Source organism: Macrobrachium rosenbergii, chromosome 26 (assembly GCF_040412425.1).
Source record: "Macrobrachium rosenbergii isolate ZJJX-2024 chromosome 26, ASM4041242v1, whole genome shotgun sequence".
NCBI classification, from domain to species: domain Eukaryota; kingdom Metazoa; phylum Arthropoda; class Malacostraca; order Decapoda; family Palaemonidae; genus Macrobrachium; species Macrobrachium rosenbergii.
Window position 1 is genome coordinate 17,323,508 of NC_089766.1, and position 10,000 is coordinate 17,333,507.

A 10,000-nucleotide genomic window follows, 5' to 3' on the forward strand; every position below is an offset into this window, starting at 1 on the left:
TGAATACCTGATAGAAAAAGTCATTCGACGACAAGCTTGGAAGATGAAATAAATTCAGGAGAGAGAGAGAGAGAGAGAGAGAGAGAGAGAGAGAGAGAGAGAGAGAGAGGAATTTATGAAAATTCGGCTATAAAGCCAAGCACTGGGGCACTTTCAGTCATTCAGTGCTTTAGACAGTTGAAAAGAAGGAGTTGGAGTGGTTGGCAGCAAGACTGAAGAAAGGAAGCGGAATGGAGGTAAAGTAAAAGGCTAAAAGGGTGGGTGGTTTGGGAATCGAGGCTCTCTGCAAACGTCCTTTCATATTGGCTAGATTGAACCACGTGGTGAAATGACGGATTAGTCCCTCAAGACACACACACACACACACAGAGAGAGAGAGAGAGAGAGAGAGAGAGAGAGAGAGAGAGAGAGACTTAAAAGAAGAAAGTAATGACTGCTGTGGTTAGACATAATGCCTAAATATTGGTTATCACTGGACGAATAATCGATATACGTTAAATAGCGTTGCAACACCTACAGAGATAACCCGTTGAAAGGTACGTACTGCAAAGGCATTCAAAGCAAATATCTCTGTGAAGACATCACTGGAATTTACAGTACTCAACAGGCGTTCAAGGACTCCACCAATGGACTGTAAGTGAGTTAATTTTGACAAGTAATTGTGTACTTCGTTCTTGAATGTTTTATTCTAACTTCTTCTATACCCTTTATTTCATGTTGTTTAATAATAATCACACACGCGCGCACACATACTCTTTACATACTTTACATATATATATATATATATATATATATATATATATATATATATATATATATATATATATATATATAATATTGTGTGTGTGTGTCAATGATGATGTATCTTATCCGTCGACAGGAAAGTACATTTTACCCTCAACACGTTAGAGGGCTAACTTGATGATCTCACTGAAACGGTATTTGAGGTGAACCCCATAATGGAATAAAAAGAAAAATAAATAAGAAACGAACTCTAAAGAAACAGCTTACTTGGTAAGTCTGTCAAGTGACTCACAGCACATGGGACTAAAAGAAGGCCCGGTGGATTTGACATCGCGAGGTGATGACGTAGACCACTCTAGGTCTTGGTATATCTTAAGGGTGTTTATTTACTCTATGGGAAGGCTAGTGCACGTAAAGGTCGGTCAATAAGTCGCATCACTGTATTTTAGAGCTAAGTTGTATTTATCTAATTGTAATTCAGCTTTAATGTATACTGAAAGACAGTTCTGTGTGTGCTATCCGAAATACAGTATTGGTGTCATTTAATTCTCAGGGGAATTATAAAACCGACAGTGTGGTTTTCCTTTGCCAGGGACGAGCAACTCTGCAAAATGAGCAGCCACCACCGGACCCAAGGAAAAAGTGTCCAAGGACCTATGGGCAACATCCTGCAGATAGAAGGATGTGAGGGGCGTTTGGCAAAGCCATGTACCAGTCTTCAGCATCCTATGCACAGGCAAGTTCTTTTTGAAAGCAATGGAAGGGCCAAAGCCCCTGACATCGTGGGCTCTTGAATGCGCTGTATTGGAATCTGAATGTGAAGAGGTACTGTCAGGCATGGATGTGCAGAAACTCTCCGACTGTTGGGTGTCATTAGGCCTTCCAGGGGTGCCATCCTTTGGGGCCTACTGTACCACTGCATGACTACCCGCATCCCAGTGTCTACCGTCATGACGGTTTCCAAAGTTACGGTTTCTCTGACCTCTTCCCGTTTTTCCACGGCTGCCTTCTCCTAGGCCTCCTATACGTCTGCTGCTTCCGACTCTTCAATTCCTCAACTGTTTCTAAGAAGGCTACATACGTGGGATGGCGTAAAAGAGTTTGGTGGAACGCTAACAAAAGAAACATTCATGGCACTGAAAAACAACTCATGCAATATTAGAAATAACGGACTACTGTATATCTGGACTGAAAATGGGTTATGAACTTGCAGGTGGTCAGCACATTGATTCCGTAGGTCAAGTGTTTGAATGTGAAAAGGAGCTTAGGATGTTGTCTGTCTTCAAGCAAGACTTACATTTCCACAATGAAAATGTAAGGCTGAGAAGTTTTGATGATTTGAAATGAAACGATTAAGAGAGTATCAGTTATAGACAGGAGGAGTTTTGTATATAAGATAATATAACTCTGAAGAAGAACCACAGTATTGATAATTACAGGAGAGAGGTTTTTCCTATAATAATTCATTTGCTTGAGCTATTGTTTTTACCTGGTTTTCAAAAAAGCAAAATGAAGCGGTGTAAAGATTTGATAATGTCAGAAAATGGGAACCACAATTACCTTATTGGTATCAGTAGGTGGTCGTTATTACGCCCAGATGATATTACAGTAATATCATCATTAATAACTTAGCAACAAACCTAATTTCAAAACATCAAGCAGTCAGACAAATTTGGCACCTTATTTCAAAACGATTTTTGCGATGAAAGTCAGTACAGAAAAAGGAGCAAAATTAATAATATGGGCCTCTACTACCGTTTCATTGATTAATTACTGTTCCAAAGAAAATAGTTCCAATGTACCCAACAAAAACTTGACTTAAAAGAGAAAGCTAGAAACTTTAACTACCAAATAATGGCTGTATGTAAAGATAATAATCAGGATTATTTTCATTCACATATATTAAATGAATATCTTTTTGTGATGTATGTAAATCAATGTACTGCCTCTTGTATTTGACCTTATCACAATATTCATATGTGACATATTTTTATTTATTTTTTTTTTTTTGTTGAGTGCCTCTCAAAACCAAATACCACTACAGCAAAGTCCCTCAATTTACAGGGCTTACATCCTCTTAGAGGTAGGTACCTAAGTCCTATTATGTACTTGAAGGCTGAGAGGTAAATTGTTGTTATGGTTCAATTATCAAACAGCAACAACAGCAAAACTATGGCGTGATAAAATACTAAGTCTTACTTTCATTATTATTTCCAGGGTATTAACGAAACAGTGCGACACTGCTGACATGTGCGGAAGTCCGAGGCCAACGCCCGCTAACCTGGGTGGATCTGAGGAATTACATCGTAAATGATCAACTGAGCATTTCTGGGGATTTCAAGGACCACCACTGCAGGATGAATCGCTGCTACAACAGCCTTACTTCTTCATGGCGCCAGTTCCTTCTGCGGGGTCTACAGAGAGGCTGACCAATGAAACGCTTTCACTAACATCCGACAAGGCGCTTATGACCTGGATTTGTTGCATACGTCGAGGGACCTTGGAGTGCCAGTGCATGGATCGAGCCAAATGCGAAAGACAGACTCACTCAATCGGCTCTGTCCCTTTTGTAGTGGCAGCCAGCCTCACCTCCACACCTCAGTCAAAGGATGGCAATCCAGCAAGATGGAATGTATAGTTTTCTCAAGACCCAATATCTGCGCTTCCATGGAGGATGAGATTCAAAAGGCCCTGTAAGATTATTACTTTAAATGACTTATAATGAACAGCTTTCATAAGTTGAAGAAATTGCACTATTCAATCACTCATTTTCTTTTCACAGCAAAACTATTCCTAGTTTGGCCAAAGAATTTACCCTAGCTTATTATTTAGTCATCGAAACTGTAACAGAAATGCTGTATTTACCTGACCACGTCTATATGTAGGGATTATTAATATGAGTGGCACTTTTGTGGAGGATAAATAACCACTAATTTGCTTCTGTAAATCGAAACCTAAAAATTAGGTGGAAAATAGTGCTGTAAAGTATACAGGCGAATTAATTTCTTATAAGATTCGAAGTACAACTCCGAGGATAAAACGAACTTATAGAAGGTGAAAAAGCAAGTAAAAGTTGATATTTAAATCAATACGATGACGGAGAGTTAGCCCAGGCCGAGAATCGAGGGTAACGATTTCGCCACCTGGTGGCGTTGATAGCAGGTCAACTGCTCCAGTGGTGGCCCACCGGAAATGATTCGCGACACCCACTTCATGAGTTACCTGGTGTAAAAGTCTAATGACGATACCCACAACTTACCTAAAATATTCAGAAATAACTAGATTAGTCGCCAAGAAAAAGGAACGTAGAGCACTATCGCCACACTTACGTGTTGCCACTTAAATTTTGCTTTTTATTAATCGTATATAAGGAGACAGTCTTCACCATTTCTTCTCCCTAACACCCCCTCTACTCTGTAGCTCATTTCCTGTCCCTCTCACTCTTTCTTTCTCTCAGTTTCTCCCTCTCTTTCTCTCTCCAACCCTCCTTGTCTCTTTCCCTCTTTCTTCTCCCAAACACCTCTACTCCTCTCTCTCCTTCCCTCTCCCTCTCATTCTCTCTCGCTGTCACCCCCCTTTTAACCCCACCCCCTTTGGTGTCACTGACGTCTACCCCCTTGTATTCTTTTCCAGATAGTAAGTCATATGTATAATATATATATATATATATATATATATATATATATATGCTCTACATGCGATATAATTTATATTATTAGGTATAAATTCGTAAAGTTGCTAAATCTACGAGAAGAACCAGCCCAGTTTCAGGAAAGCCATCCCACCCCATTCGGTCCTAGTGATGTCTTACGCCCACAGTGCTGATTTCTAGACAGTAAGTCATATGTATACCAAGTTTGGTTGAAATTGCTCAATGCGTTTCATAGTTAGTGTGGCACACACACACACATACATATATTTATATATATATATATATATATATATATATATATATATATATATATATATATATATGTATGTATACATGTATGTCTACCATACGCTACCGGGGTCTAAGCGATGTCAGGCAGGGCAGCCGATCGAGACTACGGTCTACCCCAAAGCCAAATCAAAGTCCTTCAAAAAGAGGCATCGTGCTTACCCCATACAAAAATGGGAAAAAAGCAAGTTAAAAGAAGAAGAAGAAGAAGATATATATATATATATTGTGTGTGTGTGTGTGTGTTATTCCATCGACAGGAAATTACATTTACCCTCAACACATTAGAGGGGCTAACTTAATGATCTGACTGAGAAGGTATTGGAGGAGTGAACCCCCATAATGGAATAAAAAAAAATAAACAAAAAACAAACTCCAAAAAAATAGCTTCCTTGGTATGTACGCAACGTGACTCATAGAACATGGGACTAAGCTGAACCTTGGGGTTGTTGAAAAACACCAGGTTTTAAAAAACACTCACGAGGCTGGTTTAAGAAAAAAACTCGGGTTTTATTTGGGAAAATACGTTGTTTTTTTGTACAATTTACTAGTTTCATATATATATTTTCTATTTCCTTATTGATTCTTTACCTTTACTATTTAAATCTAGTAATATTTCTATGCCCTCAGTTTCATTTGTATTTCAGCTATCTACTTATAATCCTTGAAAAATTAAGAGAAAAATATAAAAATAAGTTGAACAGACATGCAAGTCTCCTACTACATAAAAGATCCTTTCCCGAGACCGATTTTAAGTCCAGTCTGTACCAACATTGCAGTCCCGTATTTTAAGGGTTAAGTCAGACCAGGACCAGGTATATATGGTAATCGAGACTTCTTTAGATTAGGCCTACTGTGGAAAGTTTGGAAACTGAAGGCCAAGTTTCTGACAACAACTTTATTAAACAATGAGCCGCTCATCCCAAATATAAAAGGAAAAAATTGTCAGTGATCAAGATCGTGGCAGCTGCGTGGCTATCCTCAATTAATGCAGATTTTGTAGCACTTTGATGGCTTTGTTTATTGAAGATGAAGAAGCTTATCCCAAATCAATGTTCTCAGCCAAAGTAACTGAAACTTTCTCACCATCCAAGTGGGGGAAAATAATGGAAGCAAAAGCAGAAAAAATAAGTGGATAGGATTTACACCGCAATATTTACAAGTTTATGCAGAAATAAGTTCCCCTGCCAGCTTCTTCAGCATCAGTTGAAGAATTTTTTCCCACTTCCGGTCAAATTCACACTAAATTAAGAAACAGACTACGCAATGACAAGATTGCAAAGCTGGTGAGGTCACAACAAAGACTCAGGAGAACCAGCAGATTGGTAGTTGCGAAATATGTATACTGACCTGTAGGAATGTAAAAGAGTGCCTACAATTCTAACAGTATAAGCCTAATTCACTGTATTTTACCTGTCGTACATAAAATTAAAAAACTATGGTTGCTTTACATCAATGAGGCAAACCCCTTAAGCTACTGTACTTCTTGTTTTGTTTGTCAATAGGTACCTTTTTGTTTTACCAAATCACTTAAAATATGAGGTGGTCTGTTGTTGAATTACTGTAGTGTGCTAATCTTTGGCAAACATCTTTACTATTTTTTTGCTTGAATAGGCCTATGAAAGTTTAAGTTGTATACTACCCAAAACCAATGCCAAGTTTGTTTGTCTTTAGGCCTAAAGTATTAAATGTAGCTAACTTTTCATAATTACATTACTTTTCAATATAAAATCATAACAAATACTGCATTTTCTTTTATTCCTGATATTTTATAATGTATATGTGCATAATGTATACTGTAACTGCACAGTACAGTAATGCCCTACTGCAGTCAAAAGTTGGTTTTCAGTTTTCTTAGTAGGCCTAGGCTAAATCTCAGAAGTACCTTATATACCTGGTCTGACCATAAATCTGACTTAGAACAGATCTGAATTACAACAGGTCTCAAACTGATCTCGCAGTTGGAGACTTGCTGTACTGTAAGTGTAATGAACTATACTAGGTCTTCCAAAATCAAAAAGGGATTTCTAGGTATGCTGTTCTACTCTTCATTATGTATCTCACTAAAATTTACACAATAGTACCATAATAATGTATTATAGAAGCAGAAAAGCAACTAAAAAGATAAAACCCGCCCAGTTTTTTTAGATGAAAACTTCTATTATGTCTTCCATAATTTAAAAAAAGGGGGTTGTAAATATATTTGTTCTATTTTAAATTATGTATCAAACTAAAAGTTACACAATAGAACAATGATAATGGATTATAGAAGCAGAAAACAGCTAAAAACTTAAAAAAAAACCGCCCGGGTTTTTTAGATTAAAAAACCCGGCCTGGGCTGGCAAGCGGGTAGGTCCTCGGGTATCTATCCATGCCAACCCTGGAGCCTGAGAAAGAAGGCCTGGTGGATTTGACGTCACGAGGTGATGACGTAGACCACTGTAGGTCTTGGTAGATATTGAGGTGTTTGCTCTATGGGAAGGGTTAGTGCACGTTAAGGTCAGCCAATAGGTGTCACATCGCTGTATGTATTTTGAGCTATATTTGTGTTATCTAATCGTGAATTCGGCTTTAATGTATACTGAAAGATTCAGTTCTGTGTGTGCTATCGAAATACACTATTGGTGTGTTATTCCCAATTGTAAGGGAATTATAAAACCAGCCCGAAAGAGTGCCAGGACGACAACTCTGCAAATGAGCAGCCACCCCTGGGCCAAGGAAAAGTGTCCAAGGACGTATGGGCAACGTCCTGCAGACAGAAGGATGTGAGGGTCGTTTGGCGAAGCCATGTACCAGCCTTCAGCATCCTATGCATCAAGTTCTTCTTGAAAGCAAAGGAGGGGCCTAAGTCCCTGATAACAATGTTATCAATGGGAAAGCAATGTCCTCTTTTGTCAGTCCTCCACAACCGTCTATAGTGCATTACCACCCATTTCAGAGTAACACACCCCTTTTTTGGCGAATCAGTACTTTTGTTGAAATTTATCAGGAATAATTGGCTTGGACAGAAAGATGTAAATAAAACAATGAGGTCCCTCGATTCTCCTTTGATGGAAATCATATTTTAGAAAATGAAATTCATGATGCACCATTCAGCTCTCAGAAAACACTTTATGAGACAGAAGATGGCTTAGTCTTGAAACGTTCATATAAACTGTCATGAAAAACGTTCTCCTGCTCTATCTTTTGAGAAATAAAATAATTTAGTTTTGCAATTATTCAGTGCGTATCTCATTGGAAAAAATCACTGTTGCCTTTTTATTCAGAAGTTGCAGAATATGTCAAACTGTTTACACATTTCATGGACAATAATGAATGTAAAATCCCCATATAAGGTCAAAGGTTAAATAACAAATATGGTACCCTAATAAGTACGCGTGCATGACGCAAAACGTCAATTTCTCAACTACTTCTACGAAAGGCTATATAAGTGGCCTGGCGTAAAAGGATTTAATTGGAACGCTAAGAAAGAAACATTCACAGCACTGAAACATACAACTCAGGCAATATTAGAAATAACGGACTACTATATCTGAACTGAAAATGAGTTACGTACTGACAGGAAAATTTCAAACAGATAATCCAGAGGCAAGGTTTAGTCAATATTGTGAACTTGCAGATGGTCAGCACAATATTTCCGTACGTCAAGTGTTTGAAAGTGAAAAGAAGCTTAGGATGTCGTCTGTCTTCAAGCAAGACTTACCTTTCCACAATAAAAATGTAAGTCTGAGAAGTTTTGATCATTTGAAATGGAACGATTTAGAGATTACCAGTTATAGACAGGAGTAGTTTTGTATATATGATAATATATCTCTAAAGTACCACGAAGTAATGTTGATAACTGTAAGGAGGTTTTTCCTATAATAATTTATTTGGCAGGCTATTGTTGTTCCTTAGTTTTCAAATAAGAGAAAAATGCGACGATTGTAAAGATTTGATACCGTGTCCAGAAAATGGGAACCACAATTACCTTGTTGGTATCAGTAGGGGGTCGTTATTATGCCCACATGATATTAAAGCAAATATGGTTATGTATAGTAATATCATCATTAATAAATTAACACAAAAACCTAATTTCAAAACATCAAGTAGTCAGAGAAATCTGGCACCTTGTTCAAAATGATTTTGCGATGAAAGTCACAGTACCAGAAAAAGAGCAAAATTAATAACATTGGCCTCTACTACCGTTTTATTGATTAATTATTGTTCTCAAGAAAATAATTCCAATGTACCCAACAAAACTTGACTTAAAAGAGAAAGTTAGAAACTTTAACTACCAAATAATGCTGTGTGCAAAAGATAATAATTAAGTTATTTCATTCACATATATTACAACAGACCATCTTTTTTGTGATGTATGTAAATCAATGTACTGCCTCTTGTAATTTGACCTTATCACAATATTCAAATATATATATTTTTTATTTTAATAAAATGATAAACATGTTTGTACTTCGGTATATACTGTATTGTAACTGTAAATACAACGTTTTGGTTCAGTATGTTATATTAGTCTCATAACCTGTGTTTCGAGTTTGTATTATTTGGTGTACACAAATCAGTGTAAATGAGAAAAAAATGTTAGAAATATAAGAAAACACTCGATAAATTTGCGCGAGAAACGTAATGTACCCAATAAACGGAGACCCGAAGGAGATAAAATGAGTAAATGAACTCATTACCATAACTGGCAATTAGCAGATTCTCTATTTTAGTGGCGTAGTTTACATTTCTTTCGTCTGGCAGTATGGTCACTACGACTCCTTAGGGAGATGCTAATCCCTCAAAAACGCCTTCTTGCTTAAAGTCTCAGGTAAGGCTTCTGAGGCTAACCTGCACGAGCAGCACGACAGTTGAACGGAAGGCGTGATCAAAGAAGGTTGCCTCAGACTTAGCTCCTGAAATCTTGCTCTCTGTGAGGTATGTGTCTGTTCCTGCTCTTTTCAGCTGTTTTGTTACTCAACGTGAATTAACATCAAATGGAAAGAAAAATTAATGGTATAAGAATTGCTTTACTACAATGATTTTATTCGATTCTGTGTTATCAGCGCATTATCACAAGTGTTATGCACGACGCAAAGACACGCAATCAGTGTTTCCAAGAACAACTGTTAGACACAGTTGAAAGTATAAATAAATAAATTATGAAAATGTTTTCCTAACGGCAGAAAGGAGTGTTTTTTTTCATGTTGATCTGCATTACCACAAGAGCTAATAACTGAAGCTTCTAGTGCTTGGAAGAAGACACTACCGCGGAATGACACAAATCATTTCGTTCTGACTCACGTTGGAAAAGATTGCGAGTTCTAATTAAAG

At 37.5% G+C, this 10,000-nt stretch overlaps 1 protein-coding gene and 1 long non-coding RNA gene across 3 annotated transcripts in view; one reads left to right on the forward strand and one right to left on the reverse strand.

Moving 5' to 3' along the window:
* The window catches only part of LOC136853094 (uncharacterized), a 188,968-nt gene that overhangs the window by 25,126 nt on the left and 153,842 nt on the right, over positions 1 to 10,000 (reverse strand). The window lies entirely within an intron of this gene.
* LOC136853090 (uncharacterized) overlaps positions 9,494 to 10,000 on the forward strand; it is a 7,014-nt gene continuing 6,507 nt past the window's right edge. Inside the window, exon 1 of the long non-coding RNA XR_010857332.1 lies at positions 9,494 to 9,604. This is a non-coding gene — a long non-coding RNA (uncharacterized lncRNA). The remainder of the gene's footprint in view (positions 9,605 to 10,000) is intronic.